Source organism: Ranitomeya imitator, chromosome 2, assembly GCF_032444005.1.
Source record: "Ranitomeya imitator isolate aRanImi1 chromosome 2, aRanImi1.pri, whole genome shotgun sequence".
NCBI classification, from domain to species: domain Eukaryota; kingdom Metazoa; phylum Chordata; class Amphibia; order Anura; family Dendrobatidae; genus Ranitomeya; species Ranitomeya imitator.
Window position 1 is genome coordinate 520,991,572 of NC_091283.1, and position 22,669 is coordinate 521,014,240.

Consider the following 22,669-nt stretch of genomic DNA (forward strand, 5'->3'; position numbering starts at 1 on the left):
CTCTTTCAATGCTTCCGGACATAATTTAAGATTGTCTCTTGACACTAGTACAGATGATAAGCCCCCGTTTTTGCTAATGAGACACATTTTAGGATTATCCATTCTTGTTGGTAAAACTGTGTAGGGTACGGCTTCCCACTGATTGTCTAGTTTATTGGTTCGACGATTTCTCTTGAGCACTTGGTCACCCGGTCTTAATGGGGTCGCTAGAGCATTCTGGTTGAAAGTTCGCTCTTGTCTTTCTCTAGTTTGCTGAAGGCTTCTTTCCACACTCTCTTGCACTTGGCGATACTGCTTTTGCCGTATGATATCCCAATTGGAGTCTTGGACTTCTACGTCTGGTTTCAGAATTCCCATTTCTAGATCGATTGGTAATTGGCCGGGTCTTGCACGCATAAGGTAAGCTGGGGTGCAATTGGTGGAACTCACCGGGACATGATTATACAGATCCACCAAGTCAGGCAATTTCTCTGGCCATTGATTCCTTTCTGCCTCAGGTAAAGTCTTTAGTAGTTCTATTACAATATGGTTCATCTTCTCGCATAAGCCGTTTGTTTGTGGATGATAGGCCGCCGTCCGGATCTTTTTGCAACCATACATATTACAGAATTCTCTGAAGATCTCTGATTCAAAGGCTGTACCTTGGTCGGTGAGAACCTGTTCCGGATATCCATGGGGTCTACAAAAGTACGTTTGGAACGCTTTGGCTGCTGTTTTTGCTGTCAGATCTTTTACGGGTACTACTACCAAGAAGCGTGAATAATGGTCCACGATGGTCAAGGCATAGACATAGCCGGACCGGCTTGGTGTCAACTTCACGTGGTCCATGGCTACAAGTTCAAGTGGTTGTTTGGTGATTATGGGCTGCAGTGGTGCTCTTTGGTTCTTTTGATCGTTTCTTCTGAGGTTGCACGGGCCACAATTTCTGCACCACTGTTCGATTGATTTTCTCATCCCGACCCAATAAAATCTTTCTCATAGAAGTACTTCTAACTTTTTCCAACCGAAGTGACCAGCACCATTATGGTAAGCTTCGAGGACCATCTTGACATCTTGTTTAGGCACGATAATCTGCCAAACCAATTCATGTGTTTTCGGATTGGTGTACCTTCTACAGAGCTTCCCTTGATACAGGAACATTTTGCCTCTCTCTTTCCAGAGTTGATGCGTCTCTTCTGGGGCATCCTCATCGGGATATGCACTTTGCTCAGTTAACAGTTCCTTCACCAACTTCACAGCCGGATTGCTGTCTTGGGTGTCAGCCCATCTATGGTGTGCTAACGGATTAAAATTCACCTCTTGTTGTTTCTGATAGGTACTTGACTGATGATGTTTTGCCTTGGGATGATGGAAGGCTGGTAGTTCAATTTCTTCAAGCTCCCCCGTTTCTTCTTCTACATCTCTCAAGTGTGGCATCCGGGATAGGGCATCGGCATTTCCATTCTTGCGACCTGCTCGATACTTGATCTTGAAGTTGTAATTAGATAACCGGGCTATCCATCGCTGTTCTAACGCACCTAATTTGGCTGTGTCCAGGTGGGTCAACGGATTGTTGTCAGTATAGACAATAAATTCTGCAGCAGCCAGATAGTGTTTGAAACGTTCAGTCACAGCCCAAACTACTGCCAGTAGTTCCAATTTGAAGGAGCTATAATTTTCTGGATTTCTTTCAGTAGGCCGGAGCTTTCTACTTGCAAAGGCGATGACTTTCTCCCGACCTTCTTGCTTTTGTGACAGCACCGCTTCTAGTCCCACATTACTGGCATCGGTGTAGAGGATGAAAGGTTGATGGTAATCTGGGTATGCCAGAACCTCTTCTCCGGTTAGTGCCTTCTTTAGTTGTTCAAGGGAGTCTTCCCTTTCATCGTTCCACTGAAAAGGAGGGTTTCGGTTTGAAGGTTTCTTCGTCTGTCCTACCAAGGCGTCTTGCAAGGGTGCTGCCAATTTGGTAAATCCTTTTATAAATCTGCGATAGTAACCCACCAATCCCAGGAATTGCCTCACTTCTTTTGCGTTGGTAGGTCTTGGCCAATCCCTTATGGCGCTTATTTTCTCGGGATCCGGTGCTACTCCCTCCGAACTCACGATGTGTCCCAGGTACTGTACCTTTGGCTTGAGAAGGTGACATTTGGATGGCTTGATTTTCATGCCATACCTGGATAAGGCTTCGAACACTTCTGCCAGGTCTATTAAGTGTTGTTCGTAAGTCTTTGAGTAGACGATCACATCATCTAGGTACAGGAGGACGGTCTCGAAGTTCGTGTCCGAGGCAGCATTCCATCAGCCGCTGGAAGGTACCGGATGCATTGCACAGTCCGAATGGCATGCGATTAAATTCACATAGACCCATTGGTGTGGTGAATGCCGTCTTTTCCTTATCTCTCTCAGCCACAGGGACTTGCCAATACCCGCTTGTTAAGTCTAAGGTGGAAAAATAATTAGCAGATTTCAAAGCAGTCAAGGACTCTTCTATCCTAGGCAAGGAGTAGGCGTCTTTATGGGTGATGTTATTAATCCGCCGTTAGTCTACGCACATTCTCATGGTTCCGTCCTTTTTTTGACAAGCACTAGAGGGGCCGCCCAGGGGCTACAGCTGTCTCTTATTACCCCGGCCGTTTCATCTCCCTCAGCATATCTTTTGCACATTGATAGTGAGTGGGCGGTATGGGTCTATATCTTTCTTTTATTGGGGGATGGTCACTGGTGGGAATTGTGTGTTCTACCCCTTCTATCCGTCCGAAGTCCAATGGGTGTTTACTGAAGACTTGTTCATATTCCGTCACTAGCCTATACACCCCTTGTTTTTGATGGGTAGGTGTTGAATTTATGCCCACATGTAGCTGTTGACACCAATCCTCCAATTCTCCGTCTGAGCTGTTGCCTTCCACCTGACAGGTTGGTTCTAAGGGCTCAATGGTTGTGATGGCATTGTTGTCAACAGTATATAGCTTTGCCACTGTAGCATACCTTGGCAAAGTGACCTCTTCCTCTCCACAGTTCAAAAGTCGTACCGGCACTCGTCCCCGGTGTACCTCGACTACCCCTCGTGCTGTGAGTATAGTGGGCCTGCTGTCGGTGTACACTGGTTCTATTGAGGCTTGATAATCTCGTCCCTTAGTACCAATGGCTGCTCTACACCATACCAGCATTTCTGTTTTTGGTGGGATTACAATAAATGTTGGATCACTTACCCTCACACTGCCGATTTCTCCACCTGCAACTTCTACCTGTTGCCTTAACATCAATACTTTTATTTCCCTTTGGAGAACTCTCTGCTGGCAGGATTGGGCAGTTTCAGCAATTTGCTGTAAGACAAATAACTTCGGAAAAGCAGTTCTCTAACACATTCATTCCTATCAATACAGTTGGTTCACAGTTCCGCCGGTCAACATCAACAACAATTATACCCTGTTTTTTCAATTCTACTTTACCAATCTTTATGGTCATCTCCCTGAATCCTAGTTTCGGTACCAACTTACCATTACTGGCCCATATATCTAGTTCAACATCAGAGGGCCCTTTATCAATATCTGCATCAGCCCAGTACCTCTTATAAAGGATATACGGTATAGATGAAATCTGGGAACCTGTGTCCAGCAAAGCGTTGAGGGGAATTCCGTCCAGCACGATAGGGATAATGGGTCGTCCTCCGATGTACCTGTCGTGCCAGGGTGTTGGGCCTTGAAAGTTCATTCCTGCGAAGCGGCCCGCATTCCCAGGGGATTCCCGTTTAAATCACAATCTCGTGCAAAGTGGCCTGGCTGCTGGCAACGGCGGCAAATGGGCTGTCCATCCGGTTGGTAGCAGTCGCGGGGTCGTCCTCTCCATGTCGGGTATCTCCGGGGTCTCATCCATGGAACATCCTCTCTACGGTTTGCGAACTCTATCTTGGGTCCTCTCATCTCCTGCATGGTTTTAGCCATTGAAGCAAAAACATCAGTTAAAGAGTCAAGCTTTTGTTGAAGAGCCTCATTAGTACTGGGCCCCAGGGGCTTAGCAATGGCCCCGGACATAGCTGATGTCACTGGCACTCCCTGTTGTTGAGGTGCCTCTGCCATAGGTTGCGCAGGATCCTGATCCCGAGGTGCCTCTGCCAGCTGGAGACGTATAGCGCTCTCCTTTAATTGAGCAAATGTCAATTCAGGGTTCCTAAAAACAAGCATGCTCACATGCCCCCGGTGAGAAGGGGTGTAGAGTCCCTCCATAAATTGATCTCTTAGCAGTTTATCCGCTCCGGTGTTAAAAATGGGTTCAGCCAGTGTAAGTGATTTAAGGGCTTCCTGCAGGTTTAAGGCAAAGTCTCTCACGCCCTCATTAACTTTTTGTTTGCAATTAAAGAATCGTATTTTAGCTTTGCTGCTGGCAGTGGTTTCAAATGTAGCTTTTAATCCAGCAAATATGCGTTCAACAGTGCCTTTTAGATCAGCTGCCCATGCTGTGACTTTTCGCTTAGCATGGCCACTTAACTGCATCATCAGGAGACTAACACGCTGAACTTCACCCACGGGGACCATGTTAAAATGGGCCAGCATCTTTTCTCTGAAATCGTCAAGGGTATTAGGCTCACCTTCATACATTGGAAGCCACGGGCCACCTGGGGTATATGGCATCAGCACCGGCATGATGGGCGCCACTCCTTGCACCGCTGCGCTACCAGACGCTCTATCGACACTCTGTCTTTCAGCTGCATTAGCGCCGCCGGGTGCTGCGGCGTCTCCGTGCTGCGACATACTGTGCCCCCTTAGTTAATCCGGACCCTTCCGGTCCTCCGCTTCCGTCGGGATAGTGTAGATTCGTTCTGCTGTGCAGCAGGATTGGTTTTCCCCTTGCTCTGACGTCAGAGCGCTCAGCTTGGTGCCTCCCACAATGACACGCCCCCTGCTGCTCCCGCCCGCCGCGCGCTCTGTAATGGCGGATTCTGAAGTTTTTCAGTTAGACTGGGGCTCAGGTAATGGCGTAGCTCAATTAACAGTCTCGCGCCTAACGGTTATGAGGTGATTACCTCAGGGGATGGCGGCCATCTTTACTCCATTATAACCAATGGGGAAAAGTCACTTTCAATAGTTTTTAATGGGAAATGGAATTTTCTTTAATAAAGTCAATTTTCACGATTTTTCATCCAAGTTTTCAAAGTTTTGGGCTCCAATCACGGCACACAATACCCGGTATATGGGCTGGCTCTATCCTGTTCGTGACGCCAATTGAGATGCCCGAGAGACCGGGGTACCCAGCACCGGACCAATGGGGTCTGTCTCTTGAGGGGGATGTCACGGGTGGCTTGACCCGGTGCTGTGGCCTCAGGCAATGCACAGTGTAAAGGGTATCGTGAGGGAACAGGCACTTACTTGATCAGCAGCAGGTTCTCCCAGCGGTGATGATCCCAATCCTGGATAGATGGCTATTGTCCAAATGAAAGACTGAGGCACTGAAACATTTAACCAGTTTACTTTAAAAAAAAGGATTTACAACCAGTCCTGTCACCGGAGTCTGTATGGGAACTCTGAGTTACTTTGACCCTGCCGGGGTCTTCGCCTCTTATTGTACGCAATATCTGTGTGGCCCTGCTGCTGTATGTGAACTGGCTGCCGGCCCAATCTGTCCCCTCCGGGTCCTGGTTCGACGGGCAACCCGAGTCTTATTATCGGCTTACCCCCTCCGGGAGTACCGCTGAACTCTGTGTCTGTTGCTGCGTTCGACCCTAGTGAAGCTGATATCACCTCACGTTTTTCCGGTTGCTGTATTATATGTAATGAATACAGCCACGGATCCGGTATCCGTCTTTGCGCCTGTTCTGGGTAGTGATTAATGCTGCCCGGTTCTCACAATGTCCTTTTTCTCTATCCCTCTTCTCCTCAGGCCGGTGATTTGGGTCTGGAAACCGTCATAGGGCTGTTAGAAATTCAGCTGTATGACCTCTCACTTTCAGCTCCTTAGCCCAACTGCCCAACTGCCAGTTCTTCTCTCAGACCAGAATGGATCAAGGGGAGTCTCTGGAGCTCCCCCTTCTGGCCGGAGGAGGTAGTGCAGTCTTGCTATTTTAGTATTTGTATTCAGTGTCAGTAACTATATTTGTGGCAAATACCTCTAGGGGTGCCACATCAGCATAGGTGATACTGAAAGCCATGAGATTCTATGAGCTGTCCCAGGCCAAAAGTGTAAATGGAGAAGAGCAGGGGCCCAAGGACTGAACCTTGTGGGATTCCGACAGACAGGGGGTGAGGTGAGGAGATGGTGTGTGAGTGTGAGACGCTGAATGTCCGTTCTGTTGGGTATGATGAGATCCAGGATAGGGCCAAGTCTGTGATACCAAGGGATGAGAGGGTCTGTATTAATAGGGAATGGTCCACTGTGTCAAAGGCAGCCGACAGGTCGAGGAGGACAGAGTATTGTCGCTTGCTCTTGGCGGTTAAGAGGTCATTGGAGACGTTAGGGCAATTTCAGTGGAATGGTGTGACCGGAAGCCAGATTGTAAGCGGTCAAACAGGGATCAAGAAGAGAGATGGGAGGACAGTTCAAGGTAAACGTGTTGTTCCAGTAGCTTGGAGGCATAGGGGAGAAGTGATATAGGGCGATGGCTAGATACAGAGGATGGGTCAAGAGGGCTTTTTGAGGATAGATGTGATGGAGGCATGTTTAAAGCTTGAGGGGAAAACACAAGTTGTTAGTGATAGGTTGAAGAGATAGGTTAGGGTTGGGATGAAGACTGGTGAGGTTTGGGATGAGGTGGGATGGGAGCGGGTCAAGTGCACAGGTGGTGAGATGCGATCTTGAGAGTAGAGCGGAGAGTTGATCTTCTGTAATGGTGGAGAAGTTGGTTTTGGAGGTGGAGGGCTGGGAAGTCGGGAGCAAGGGCTCTGGGGGTTGTTGACCAAAACTCTCTGATGCTATCAATCTTCTGCTTGAAAAATTAGGCAAAGTCTTCACCGGAGATAAGTGGGGAGGGAGGAGGTGCTGGGGACGAAGGAGAGAATTGCAGGTGTTGAATAACTGTTTAAGGTTGTGAGACAGAGAGGATATGAGATGAGAAGTAGGTTTGTTTAGCTGTGGCGAGTGTGGTCTTGAAAGTAGTAAGGGACTGTTTGAATGGGATGATGAGCGAGAGAAATCTTGTATGCGATTGTGGGAAGAGGGGAGTAGAGAAGGAGATCTTGTGAGGATCGGAGGTTGCATGCAGGAAAGTATCGGGAGACGAGGTCACAGATGTATGGAGGAGACAGGTTGTGGGTGGCTTTGTATGTCATGGTTAGGCATTTGTACTGGAGTCTCTGGGTAATGGGGAGCCAGTGAAGGGATTGACAGAGGGGAGAGGCCGGGGAATAGCGGGGGGACAGGAGGATTAGTCAGGCAGCTGAGTTTAGAATAGATTGGAGGGGTGTGAAAGTGTTCGAGGGGAGGCCACAGAGCAGGAGGTTACAGTAGTCAAGGCGGGAGATGAGGGCATGGACTAGGGTTTTTGCAGATTCTTGGTTTAGGAATGTACGGATCCGTGAAGTATTTTTGAGTTGAAGGCGGCAGGAAGTGGAAAGGGCTTGGATATGTGGTTTGAAGGAGAGATCAGCATCAAGGATTACCCCGAGGCAGCGAGCTTGTGGGACTGGGGTTTGTGGGCAGCCATTTACTGTAATGGATAGGTTCGTTGGGGGGGGTCGCGTGAAATGGGGGAAAGATTATGAATTCTGTTTTGTCCATGTTAAGTTTCAGAATTCTAGCGGAGAAGAAGGATGAAATAGTGGACAGACATTGAGGGATTCTGGTTAGTAGGGAGGTGATATCTGGTCCAGAGATGTAGATCTGTGTGTCATCAGCATAGGTGATACTGAAAGCCATGAGATTCTTTGAGCTGTCCCAGGCCAAAAGTGTAAATGGAGAAGAGCAGGGGCCCTAGAACTGAACCTTGTGGGACTCCGACAGATAGGGGGCGATGTGACGAGGTGGTGTGTGAATGGGAGACGCTGAATGTTCGGTCAGTTAGGTATGATGAGATCCAGGATAGGGCCAAGTCTGTGATGCCACGAGATGAGAGGGTCTGTAGTAATAGGGAATGGTCCACAGTGTCAAAGGCAGAGGACAGGTCCAGGAGGAGGAGGATAGAGTAGTGTCGCTTGCTCTTGGCGGTTAATAGGTCATTGGTGACCTTAGGGCAGTTTCAGTGAAGTGGTGTGACCGGAAGCCTGATTGTAAGCGGTCGAAAAGGGAGCAGGAAGATAGATGGGAGGACAGTTCAAGATGGACGTGTTGTTCCAGTAGTTTTGAGGCATAGGGGAGAAGTGATATAGGGCGATAGCTAGATACAGAGGATGGGTCAAGAGAGGGCTTTTTGAGGATAGGTGTGATTGAGGCATGTTTAAAGCTTGAGGGGAAAACACCAGTTAGTGATAGGTTGAAGAGATGGGTTAGAGTTGGGATGAAGACTGTGGCGAGGTTTGGGATGAAGTGGGAAGGGATCGGGTCAAGTGCACAGGTAGTGAGATACGATCCTGAGAGAAGAGTGGAGAGTCGATCTTCTGTAATAGTGGAGAAGTTGGTTTTGGAGGTGGAGGGCTCGGTAGTTGGGAGGAAGGGTACAAAAAAAGAACCACTTGAAAAAATAATGTATAAAAATCTAAATAAATAACTAAATCCAAAAACAATTATGTTCAAAATTTAAATAATTTAATTAAGGACACCAATCCAATCTAACACAAACACATGATAAAAAACATATATGACATACTAAAAACCAGAGGAAGCAGAGCACCACCCGTAATCTGAATAATTAATTAAAATAGTGTATGGTACTATACAAATTCAGCTGCCATAAATAGGGAAACATTTCATATACTAAATTTCATAAATATTTAACCCCTTCCCGACCTTTGACGCACCGTATGCATCATGAAGACCTGTGCCAATCCAACCTGTGACGCAGCATATGCGTCATGGCCGGATTGGGCTCCTGCTGGCCGGGTGAAAGGGTTAACTGTAATTTCACCCAGCCTGCAGGGACAGGGGGAGTTGTACTTTAGCCCAGGGGGCTACGATCGCTCTGATTGGCTGTTGAAAGTGACGTTTCACTTTCAATCAGAGCGATAGTAATATTTCACCAATGAAAATTTGTGAAATATTACAATCCAGCCATGGCCGATGCTGCAATAGCATCAGCCATGGCTGGAAATCGCGATCTACCACCGCCACCGATCACCTCCCCTCCGGTCCTCCGTCCGGTCATCTAGTGTCCCCCGCTCCCCTCCGTCCTCCTGTCCGCTCCCCCCACTGTCCGATCACCCCCCTCATACTTACCGACCTGTGTCTTCCAAAATGGCAGGCGCATGCGCAGTGCGCCCGCCGAATCTGCCGGCCGGAAGATTCATAACAGCTACATCTTGATCGCTGTGATAGGTTCTATCACAGCGATCAAAATAAAAAAAATAATAAATAACCCTCCCCCCCCCTTTATCATTCCCATAGATAGGGACAAAAATAAAATAAAGAAATTTTTTTTTTCTATTTGCCCCACTAGGGTTAGGGTTAGGGTTGGTTCACACTGCGTCTAAGCAGTCCATTAGACGGACTACGTTACACCGCGGCATAAACGCGGTGCAACGTAGTCTGTTACGGCTGCCATTGACAGCAATGTCGGACACATCACTAGCACACGCCCACAATGGGCGGGCGCTAGGGATGTGCCGTCATTGAGTGACGGACCCGGAGACACGGGCTGCAGCGTTTCCGGGTCCGTCACTGATAGAGCTAGCAGATGCTCTATCTGCGCTAGCGCGATGCAAACATCGGCACTTGCGCTAGCAGCAGCCCGTTAGCGTATGTGCTGAACGGGCTGCTGCTAGTGCAGTGTGAACCTGGCCTTAGGGTTAGGGTTATGGCTAGAATTAGGGTTAGGGTTAGGATTAGGTTATGTGCACACGGTGCGGATTTGGCTGCGGATCTGCAGTAGATTTGGCTGCGGATCCGCAGCGGATTGGCCGCTGCGGATTCGTAGCACTTTTCCATCAGGTTTACAGTACCATGTAAACCTATGGAAAACCAAATCTGCTGTGCCCATGGTGCGGAAAATACCGCACGGAAACGCGGTGTTGTATTTTCCGCAGCATTTCAATTCTTTGTGCGGATTCCGCAGCATTTTACACTCGTTCCTCAATAGGAATCCACAGGTGAAATCCACACAAAAAACACTGGAAATCTGCGGTAAATCCGCAGGTAAAATGCAGTGCCTTTTACCTGCGGATTTTTAAAAAATGGTGCGGAAAAATCTCTCACGAATCCGCAACGTGGGCACATAGCCTTAGGGTTAGGGTTGGAATTAGGGTTAAGATTAGGCTATGGTTAGGGGTGTGTTGGGGTTAGGGTTGGGATTAGGGTTAGGGTTAGGGTTGGGATTAGGGTTAGGGGATGTGTTGGGGTTAGGGTTGTGGTTAGGGGTGTGTTTGGGGTTAGGGTTGTGATTAGGGTTATGGCTACAGTTGGGATTAGGGTTAGGGGTGTGTTGGGGTTAGTGTTGGAGTTAGAATTGAGGGGTTTCCACTGTTACGGCACATCAGGGGTCTCCAAACGCAACATGGCGCCACCATTGATTCCAATCAATCTTGCATTCAAAAAGTCAAATGGTGCTCCCTCCCTTCCGAGCCCCGACGTGCGCCCAAACAGTGGTTTACCCCCACATATGGGGTACCAGCATACTCAGGACAAACTGGGCAACAATTATTGGGGTCCAACTTCTGTTACCCTTGTGAAAATAAAAAATTGCTTGCTAAAACATAATTTTTGAGGAAAGAAAAATTATTTTTTATTTTCACGGCTCTGCGTTGTAAACTTCTGTGAAGCACTTGGGGGTTCAAAGTGCTCACCACATATCTAGATAAGTTCCTTGGGGGTCTAGTTTCCAAAATGTGGTCACTTGTGGGGGGTTTCTACTGTTTAGGCACATCAGGGGCTCAGCAAACGCAACGTTACTCCCGCAGACCATTACATCAAGTCTGCATTTCAAAAGTCACTACTTCCCTCCCGAGCCCCGACGTGTGCCCAAACAGTGGTTTACCCTGTTATGATGCGGTGGTTTAGGAGCAACATGGAACGAGCTCTGAAGGAAGTGGTAACTGTACTGACCGCAGTCCCTAAGCTCAACATAACACTAGAAGTAGCCGTGGGGTGCTCCTAACTCTCCCTAGGCACCTCGTCACCGCCTAAGAGCTAACTACCCCTAAAGATAGAAGCAGGAAAACTATCTTGCCTCAGAGAAAATCCCCAAAGGATAGATTAGCCCCCCACAAATAATGACTGTGAGTGGAGAGGGAAAAGACATACACAGAATGAAACCAGGATGAGCACAGGAGGCCAGTCTAACTTGATAGATAGGACAGGATGGAATACTGTGCGGTCAGTATAAAACACTACAAAAATCCACGCAGAGTTTACTAAAAATCTCCACACCTGACTAAAGGTTTGGAGGGTAAATCTGCTTCCCAGAGCTTCCAGCAAGACAGAATTAATTCATACTGATAACGCTGGACAAACATAGAAGCACAGAACTGAAAAGTCCACAAACTGAACAGAAAAGAGCAAGCAAAAACTTAGCTTTGCTGAACTGGTCAGGATAACAGGGAACTCCAAAGAGATGTGAATCCAACCAGGAACCATTTACAAGTGGCACTGGCAGAAGGACAGCGCCAGGCATAAATAGCCGAGCAGAAAACACGATCAGTGGAAGCAGCTGAAGACCGCTAACTCCAAGGAGCAGCCATACCACTAGAAACCACAAGAGGGAGCCCAAGAGCAGAACTCACAAAAGTGCCACTTACAACCACCGGAGGGAGCCCAAGAGCGGAATTCACAACATTACCCCCACATATGGGGTATCGGTGTACTCAGGACAAACTCGACAACAACTGTTGGGGTCCAATTTCTCCTGTTACCCTTGTGAAAATAAAAAATTGCTTGCTAAATCATCATTTTTGAGGAAAGAAACATGATTTTTTATTTTCACGGCTCTGCGTTGTAAACTTCTGTGAAGGACTTGGGGGTTCAAAGTGCTCACCACATATCTAGATAAGTTCCTTGGGGGGTCTAGTTTCCAAAGTAGGGTCATTTGTGGGGGGGTTTCTACTGTTTAGTCACATCAGGGGCTCTGCAAACGCAACGTGACGCCCGCAGACCATTCCATCAAAGTCTGCATTTCAAAAGTCACTACTTCCCTTCCGAGCCCCGACGTGTGCCCAAACAGTGGTTCACCCCCCACATATGGGGTATCAGCGTACTCAGTACAAATTGGACAACAACTTTTCGTGTCCAATTTCTACTGTTACTCTTGTGAAAATAAAAAATTGTGGGCTAAAAAATAATTTTTGAGGAAAGAAAAATGATTTTTTATTTTCACGGCTCTGCGTTATAAACTTCTGTGAAGCACTTGAGGGTTTAAAGTGGTCACCGCACATCTAGATTGCTTCCTTGGGAGGTCTAGTTTCCAAAATGGGGTCACATGTGGGGGAGCTCCAATGTTTAGGCACACAGGGGCTCTCCAAACGCGACATTGTGTCCGCTAATGATTGGAGCTAATTTTTCATTCAAAAGTCAAATTGCGCTCCTTCCCTTCCGAGCCTTGCTGTGTGCACAAACAGTGGTTTGTGACCACATTTGAGGTATCAATGTACTCAGGAGAAATTGCCCAACACATTTTAGGATCCGTTTTATCCTATTACCCATTTGAAAATGAAAAAATTGAGGCTAAAATAATTCCGAGCCCTGTCGTGCGCCCAAACAGTGGTTCCCCCCACATATGGGGTATCGGTGTACTCAGGACAAATTGTACAATAACTTTTGGTGTCCAGTTTCTCTTTTTACCCTTGGGAAAATAAAAAATTTGTTGCTAAAACATCATTTTTGTGACTAAAAAGTTAAATGTTCATTTTTTCCCATCTCCCATGACAGCACACATGAGAGAGGGGATCCGCCCAGTCAGGACAGGAAACCTACTGAAATAAAAGGGCGGTACCTCTCCCTCGCTTCAGTTGGGTTTCCTGTCCTGATGGGAACCCTAGTGCTGAAATCACGGCGGTTTTGAAGACTCACCCACTCCTGTCCCGGCACTGGAAGAACAGGCAAGATGCCTGTATGCCGGCCTTCAGGTTGTGGAAGCGCCGTTCGCAGGTCCTGGGGCCTTTGCGCACGTGCGGGCGTTAGGCAGCGCAGTCCGGAGTCCTGTGGCTCTTCTGCGGCTGCCACGCCGCTCTCTGCCCCCTCTGCTGCTGCCTTCGGCCCTGGCCTAGCTTCCGGGTGCGCGGCAGGAGTTGCGCGCAGGGCACGCTGGGAATGGGCGTGCCCACGTGACGTCACTGCTGCGCGCCGGATCCAAGATGGCGGCGCCCATACACAACGCTGCCGATTCTCAGGGACCTTCTGGCGGTCTCCTGGTGGGCGCAGAGGTGGGGGAGGAGCAATGTTTTTACCGGATGAGGCGGTGAGCAGTGTGGATCACCCTTGAAAAGGGGGTGAGTCCACAGGAAAAGCGCTCAATCTACAGAGCTACGCTATGGAGGATTGTATGGAGCAGCGCTCACATCAGTCATCAGCACAGCAGCAGCAAGAGATCTTACCAGGTGCCATGTCTGCTCACCAGCATACTAGGAGGAGAAGCGGCAGTCGTCCGGATCGAAAGTCGCAGGACTCCTCAGCTTCTAGGAGGGACGTTATCCGTACTCCAGATCAGCATCAAAATCCGGTACCCTTGAGTGTCAGCGGGTGGTGAGTGATCTTCGTGAATGTCACATTGGTGGTAATGGGCTACATTTCTCTGCTTGCTTGTCAGGCGCCGAAGAAGGCTAGTGCCAAGTCCAAGAACAAAGAATGTGCCCTCTGCAAAGCCCCGCTAGCAGTCCAATGGCAGAAAAGCCTCTGTGCGGACTGCATTCAAAATACTATTCAGGCTGAATCCCCTGACTTTGCCGCTAGCCTCAGGGCCATGATTAGGGCAGAGGTTAAAGGGTCTTTAAAATCAGTTCTTAAAAAGATAAGTAGCAAGATCCTAAAGACTATTTCGGATTCTGGTACCCCTCAGTTTGACGAGGAATATCAAGAGGGACCTCTATCTCCATGTTCATCCTCTTCTGTGTTCTCTGGCTCCTCTTCAGATAGTTATGTTGGGGGCCGACCATGCTTCCTAACTGAGAATACAGATAAACTGGTAAAATCAGTAAGGGCTACAATGGGCCTTAAGGATGAGAAAGAGTCCAGATCGGTAGAGGACGTTATGTTTGGCGGTTTGGAGGAGAAGAGGAAGCGTACCTTCCCAGTAAATACTAAAGTTAAGACCCTTATAGAAAAAGAGTGGAAGAAGCCTGAGAAGTCTGGTAGTCTTCCCTCAGCTTCTAAGAGACGATATCCTTTTGAGGAAAAGGATTCAGAAATATGGGATAAAGCCCCTAAAATCGATGGTGCGGTGGCTAGGTCTTCTAAAAGGTCATCCCTACCCTTGGATGATCCAGGCGTCCTAAGAGACCCTTTAGATAAAAAAGCGGATGCTTTTTTAAAACATACCTGGGAAGCAGCCGCAGGAGGTCTAAAACCAGCAATAGCTGGAACATGTGTTGCCCGCTCCCTTATTGTCTGGCTGCAACAAATAGAGGATCAGCTGAAATCTAAAGTGCCGAGGGAAGAGGTCCTAGCCAATATGGCAATGGCACAAGGGGCGGCAGCCTTTATAGCAGATTCCTCAGCAGACTCTGTAAGGCTAGCAGCTAGGGCAGCGGGATTGTCTAACGCGGCAAGACGTGCCTTGTGGTTAAAGGGGTGCCCAGGGGACTTACCCTCAAAAAATAGACTCTGTTCCATTCCGTGTGACGGTAAATTCCTCTTTGGTCAAAAGCTGGAGGACATTTTAGAAAAAGCAGGCGACAAGAAAAAAGGTTTTCCTCGCTTTCCAGTGGATATCAGAAGGCCTTATTTTCGGAGAGGAAGATTCAATAGAGGTCGCCCTCCGGGAGATAGAAGGAACTGGGACTATAGAGATAGAAAAGGATCTGGGTACATGTTTAAGGGCCCCTCCACATCCACAAAAAAGCCCTCCCAATGACGCCAAGCCAGAAGTAGGGGGAAGGATCTCTTTCTTTCTTCACGCCTGGTTAAGTATTTCCCCCAGTCATTGGGCGTTAAATGTTGTCAGCGAAGGACTAAAAATAAAATTTATTCATCCACCTCGACAGACTTTTGTGTTGACACCAAGCAGAAAACTTCCAGAGGAACAGCTAGCTCTGGAAACAGAGGTATTGGGGCTAGTTCTAAAAAAGGTCCTAGTAGAGGTTCAAAGGGAAGAAAAGGGAGAAGGGTTTTATTCCCCTCTCTTTTTGATACGAAAACCAGATGGCTCACTAAGGACTATTGTCAATTTAAGAAAACTTAATCGATCAGTAATAAATTACTCCTTCAAAATGGAGTCGGTAAGCTCAGCGATAAAGATGCTTTTCCCGGACTGCTTCATGGCAGCTATAGACTTAAAAGACGCTTACTACCATGTCCCAATTCATCGGGACTATCAAAAATTTCTGAGGGTAGCAGTGTTTGTCCAAGGGCAAATCAAACACTACCAGTACGCTGCCCTTCAATTTGGTCTATCGATAGCGCCAAGGATATTTACAAAACTAATGTCAGAGGTCATGTCCTTCCTCCGTTCCCGGGACATAGTCATCGTTCCATACCTAGACGACTTCCTTGTAATAGGCAGATCAGTGGATCACTGTCTTGCACAAATAGAAGAAGTGACTACGACCCTAGCAGTGTTAGGTTGGGAAATAAATGTAGATTTGTAGATTGTAAGCTCTCACGAGCAGGGTCGTCTTATTTTGTCTTATTTTGCTTTATTACTGTATTGTTAACATTGTTACCTATGACTGTTGTGTTTGAAACTGTTAAACTGTAAAGCGCTGCGGAATATGTTGGCGCTACATAAATAAAGATTATTATTATTATTATTAAATGTCGCCAAATCGAGGTTAACACCAGAGAAAGTTCAGTCCTTCCTGGGGTTGGTTCTGGACTCCACGCGTCAACTCTGTCTCCTGCCGGAGAACAAAATATCCAAAATACAAAGTCTTGTGGAATTGGCGATATATCAGCCTGTAATGACACTAAGAAAGGCGATGTCCCTGCTAGGGTCACTAACATCCTGTATTCCCGCTGTAAAATGGGCACAGTTTCACCTGAGGCAATTACAGTGGGAGGTCCTGTCAACACAAAGGTTGTTAGAAGGGCGTTTGGAGGGAAAAATTCACTTCTCGATACGCCTCAGAGATTCCCTAGTCTGGTGGTCAGTAAGGGATCACTTGAGCTCAGGGGTTCAGTGGCTAACTCCGATAGAAGACGTAATCACAACGGACGCGAGTGGTACAGGATGGGGTGCACATGTAGGGACCCTTTCCATACAGGGATCTTGGTCCCATACAGAAAAACATCACACATCCAATATAAAAGAGTTATGGGCTGTAGAAAGGGCAGTAAGACATTTCCTTCCGATCCTTCGGGGTCGTCATACCAGAGTGATGTCCGACAATTACGCGGTAGTAGCCTATATCAATCATCAGGGGGGAACAAGGTCCCTTTCACTCATGAGGGCAACATCGGTGCTTCTTCAGTTAGCAGAATCTCACCTTCTGTCCCTTACAGCTTTGCACATAAAGGGGGTCGAAAACACGAAGGCGGACTACTTAAGTCGCAAAAAGCTAAGGCAGGGAGAATGGTCGCTGAATCCCAGGGTGTTCCATCAAATAGTGCAGGCCTGGGGCGAGCCGGTAATAGACTTGTTTGCCACACTTCACAACAGGAAGGTGGAGAGGTTCTGCTCGTTAGACCAGAAGGGGAACCCGGTTGCAGTAGATGCCCTCCGAATACCATGGCAATTCAGCCTCGCTTACGTGTTTCCACCAATAGCGTTAATTCCGGTAGTGGTAAGGAAGATCAGGATGGAGCAAGCAAGAGTGATTCTGATTGCTCCATTTTGGCCGAAGAGACCATGTGTTGTGAATTCTGTTGTCGGGCTCCCTCCTGTGGTCATGAATGGTACTTCAGCTGGTTCTGTCCATGGACTTCCTCTGGTGGGTGTTTCTGAGTTTCACAGGTGACGAGGTTAATTCGTTAGCTGCTGCTCTATTTAACTCCACTTAGATCTTTGCTCCATGCCACCTGTGTTATGTTTGCTAATGACAGGTGTTATGAAGGCAATCCAGAAACACAGTGTGCTTAGCGATCAGAGCGCACACAGTGATCTGACAAATACCCAAAAATACAAGAACGAGCTCTGAGACGTGGAAACTCGGTAGACTGCACACCTGATCCTATCCTAAACACAACTAAAAGCGGCTGTGGATTGCGCCTAACAACTACCTAGGCAACTCGGCACAGCCTAAGAAACTAGCTAGCCTGAAGATAGAAAAATAGGCCTGACTTGCCCCAGAGAAATTCCCCAAAGGAAAAGGCAGCCCCCCACATATAATGACTGTGAGTAAGATGAAAAGACAAAACGTAGGGATGAAATAGATTCAGCAAAGTGGGGCCCGATATTCTAGGACAGAGCGAGGACAGTAATGCGAACTTTGCAGTCTACAAAAAACCCTAAAGCAAAACCACGCAAAGGGGGCAAAAAAAACCCACCGTGCCGAACTAACGGCACGGCGGTACACCCTTTGCGTCTCAGAGCTTCCAGCAAAACAAAAGACAAGCTGGACAGAAAAAAAGCAACAAAAAAGCAAAAAGCACTTAGCTATACAGAGCAGCAGGTCACAGGAACAATCAGGAGAAGCTCAGATCCAACACTGAAACATTGACAAGGAGCAAGGATAGCAGCATCAGGCGGAGTTAAGTAATGAAGCAGTTAACGAGCTCACCAGAACACCTGAGGGAGGAAGCTCAGAAGCTGCAGTACCACTTGTGACCACAGGAGTGAATTCAGCCACAGAATTCACAACAGTACCCCCCCCTTGAGGAGGGGTCACCGAACCCTCACCAGAGCCCCCAGGCCGACCAGGATGAGCCGCATGAAAGGCACGAACAAGATCGGAAGCATGAACATCAGAGGCAAAAACCCAGGAATTATCTTCCTGAGCATAACCCTTCCATTTAACCAGATACTGAAGTTTCCGTCTAGAAACACGAGAATCCAAAATCTTCTCCACAATATACTCCAATTCCCCCTCCACCAAAACCGGGGCAGGAGGCTCAACAGATGGAACCATAGGTGCCACGTATCTCCGCAACAACGACCTATGGAATACATTATGTATGGAAAAGGAGTCTGGGAGGGTCAAACGAAAAGACACAGGATTGAGAACCTCAGAAATCCTATACGGACCAATAAAACGAGGTTTAAATTTAGGAGAGGAAACCTTCATAGGAATATGACGAGAAGATAACCAAACCAGATCCCCAACACGAAGTCGGGGACCCACACGGCGTCTGCGATTAGCGAAAAGTTGAGCTTTCTCCTGGGACAAGATCAAATTGTCCACTACCTGAGTCCAGATCTGCTGCAACCTATCCACCACAGAATCCACACCAGGACAGTCCGAAGACTCAACCTGTCCTGAAGAGAAACGAGGATGGAACCCAGAATTGCAAAAAAATGGAGAAACCAAGGTAGCCGAGCTGGCCCGATTATTAAGGGCGAACTCAGCCAACGGCAAAAAGGACACCCAATCATCCTGGTCTGCAGAAACAAAACATCTCAGATATGTTTCCAAGGTCTGATTGGTTCGTTCGGTCTGGCCATTAGTCTGAGGATGGAAAGCCGAGGAAAAGGATAGGTCAATGCCCATCCTACCACAAAAGGCTCGCCAAAACCTTGAAACAAACTGGGAACCTCTGTCAGAAACAATATTCTCAGGAATGCCATGCATCCGAACCACATGCTGAAAGAACAAAGGTACCAAATCAGAGGAGGAAGGCAATTTAGCCAAGGGCACCAGATGGACCATTTTAGAAAAGCGATCACAGACCACCCAAATGACTGACATCTTTTGAGAAACGGGAAGGTCAGAAATGAAATCCATCGAAATATGTGTCCAAGGCCTCTTTGGGACCGGCAAGGGCAAAAGCAACCCACTGGCACGAGAACAGCAGGGCTTAGCCCTAGCACAAATCCCACAGGACTGCACAAAAGTACGTACATCCCGTGACAGAGATGGCCACCAGAAGGATCTAGCCACTAACTCTCTGGTACCAAAGATTCCAGGATGACCAGCCAACACCGAACAATGAAGTTCAGAGATAAGTTTATTAGTCCACCTATCAGGGACGAACAGTTTCTCTGCTGGACAACGATCAGGTTTATTCGCCTGAAATTTTTGCAGCACCCGCCGCAAATCAGGGGAGATGGCAGACACAATGACTCCTTCCTTGAGGATACCCGCTGGCTCAGATAAACCCGGAGAGTCGGGCACAAAACTCCTAGACAGAGCATCCGCCTTCACATTTTTAGAGCCCGGAAGGTACGAAATCACAAAGTCGAAGCGGGCAAAAAATAACGACCAACGGGCCTGTCTAGGATTCAAGCGCTTGGCAGACTCGAGATAAGTCAAGTTCTTATGATCAGTCAATACCACCACGCGATGCTTAGCTCCTTCAAGCCAATGACGCCACTCCTCGAATGCCCACTTCATGGCCAGCAACTCTCGATTGCCCACATCATAATTACGCTCAGCGGGCGAAAACTTCCTGGAAAAGAAAGCACATGGTTTCATCACTGAGCAATCAGAACCTCTCTGTGACAAAACCGCCCCTGCTCCAATCTCAGAAGCATCAACCTCGACCTGGAACGGAAGAGAAACATCTGGCTGACACAACACAGGGGCAGAACAAAAACGACGCTTCAACTCCTGAAAAGCTTCCACAGCAGCAGAAGACCAATTAACCAAATCAGCACCCTTCTTGGTCAAATCGGTCAATGGTTTGGCAATGCTAGAAAAATTACAGATGAAGCGACGATAAAAATTAGCAAAGCCCAGGAACTTTTGCAGACTTTTCAGAGATGTCGGCTGAATCCAATCCTGGATGGCTTGGACCTTAACTGGATCCATCTCGATAGTAGAAGGGGTAAAGATGAACCCCAAAAATAAAACTTTCTGCACACCGAAGAGACACTTTGATCCCTTCACAAACAAAGAGTTAGCACGCAGGACCTGAAAAACCATTCTGACCTGCTTCACATGAGACTCCCAACCATCTGAGAAGATCAAAATGTCATCCAGATAAACAATCAGGAATTTATCCAGATACTCACGGAAGATGTCATGCATAAAAGACTGAAACACAGATGGAGCATTGGCAAGTCCGAACGGCATCACTAGATACTCAAAATGACCCTCGGGCGTATTGAATGCAGTTTTCCATTCATCTCCTTGCCTGATTCTCACCAGATTATACGCACCACGAAGATCTATCTTAGTGAACCAACTAGCCCCCTTAATCCGAGCAAACAAGTCAGATAACAATGGCAAGGGATACTGAAATTTAACAGTGATCTTATTAAGAAGGCGGTAATCAATACACGGTCTCAGCGAACCATCCTTCTTGGCTACAAAGAAGAACCCTGCTCCCAGTGGTGATGACGATGGGCGAATATGTCCCTTCTCCAGGGATTCCTTCACATAACTGCGCATAGCGGCGTGTTCGGGCACGGATAAATTAAATAATCGACCTTTAGGGAATTTACTACCAGGAATCAAATTGATAGCACAATCACAATCCCTATGCGGAGGTAGAGCATCGGACTTGGGCTCTTCAAATACATCCTGATAATCAGACAAGAACTCTGGGACCTCAGAAGGGGTGGATGACGAAATCGACAAAAATGGAACATCACCATGTACCCCCTGACAACCCCAGCTGGATACCGACATGGAATTCCAATCCAATACTGGATTATGGGTTTGTAGCCATGGCAACCCCAACACGACCACATCATGCAGATTATGCAACACCAGAAAGCGAATAACTTCCTGATGTGCAGGAGCCATGCACATGGTCAGCTGGGCCCAGTATTGAGGTTTATTCTTGGCCAAAGGTGTAGCATCAATTCCTCTCAATGGAATAGGACACCGCAAAGGCTCCAAGAAAAACCCACAACGTTTAGCATAATCCAAATCCATCAGATTCAGGGCAGCGCCCGAATCCACAAACGCCATGACAGAAAACGACGACAAAGAGCATATCAAGGTAATGGACAGAAGGAATTTGGACTGTACAGTACCAATGACGGCAGACCTAGCGGACCGCCTAGTGCGCTTAGGACAATCAGAAATAGCATGAGTGGAATCACCACAGTAGAAACACAGACCATTCAGACGTCTGTATTCCTGCCGTTCAACTCTAGTCATAGTCCTATCGCACTGCATAGGCTCAGGTTTAACCTCAGGCAGTACCGCCAAATGGTGCACAGATTTACGCTCGCGCAAGCGTCGACCGATCTGAATGGCCAAAGACAAAGACTCATTCAAACCAGCAGGCATAGGAAATCCCACCATGACATCCTTAAGAGCCTCAGAGAGACCCTTTCTGAACAAAGCTGCCAGCGCAGATTCATTCCACTGAGTGAGTACTGACCATTTCCTAAATTTCTGACAATATACTTCTATATCATCCTGACCCTGGCACAAAGCCAGCAAATTTTTCTCAGCCTGATCCACTGAATTAGGCTCATCGTACAGCAATCCGAGCGCCAGGAAAAATGCATCGACACTACTCAATGCAGGGTCTCCTGGCGCAAGAGAAAATGCCCAGTCTTGAGGGTCGCCGCGCAAAAAAGAAATAATAATCAAAACCTGTTGAATAGGATTACCAGAAGAATGAGGTTTCAAGGCCAGAAATAGCTTACAATTATTTTTGAAACTTAGAAACTTAGTTCTATCTCCAAAAAACAAATCAGGAATAGGAATTCTTGGTTCTAACATAGATTTCTGATCAATAGTATCTTGAATTTTTTGTACATTTATAACGAGATTATCCATTGAAGAGCACAGACCCTGAATATCCATGTCCACACCTGTGTCCAGAATCACCCAAATGTCTAGGGGAAAAAAAAAAAAGTGAACACAGAGCAGAAAAAAAAAAAAAATGATGTCAGAACTTTTTCTTTCCCTCTATTGAGAATCATTAGTTGGGCTCCTTGTACTGTTATGTTTGCTAATGACAGGTGTTATGAAGGCAATCCAGAAACACAGTGTGCTTAGCGATCAGAGCGCACACAGTGATCTGACAAATACCCAAAAATACAAGAACGAGCTCTGAGACGTGGAAACTCGGTAGACTGCACACCTGATCCTATCCTAAACACAACTAAAAGCGGCTGTGGATTGCGCCTAACAACTACCTAGGCAACTCGGCACAGCCTAAGAAACTAGCTAGCCTGAAGATAGAAAAATAGGCCTGACTTGCCCCAGAGAAATTCCCCAAAGGAAAAGGCAGCCCGCCACATATAATGACTGTGAGTAAGATGAAAAGACAAAACGTAGGGATGAAATAGATTCAGCAAAGTGGGGCCCGATATTCTAGGACAGAGCGAGGACAGTAAAGCGAACTTTGCAGTCTACAAAAAACCCTAAAGCAAAACCACGCAAAGGGGGCAAAAAAAACCCACCGTGCCGAACTAATGGCACGGCGGTACACCCTTTGCGTCTCAGAGCTTCCAGCAAAACAAAAG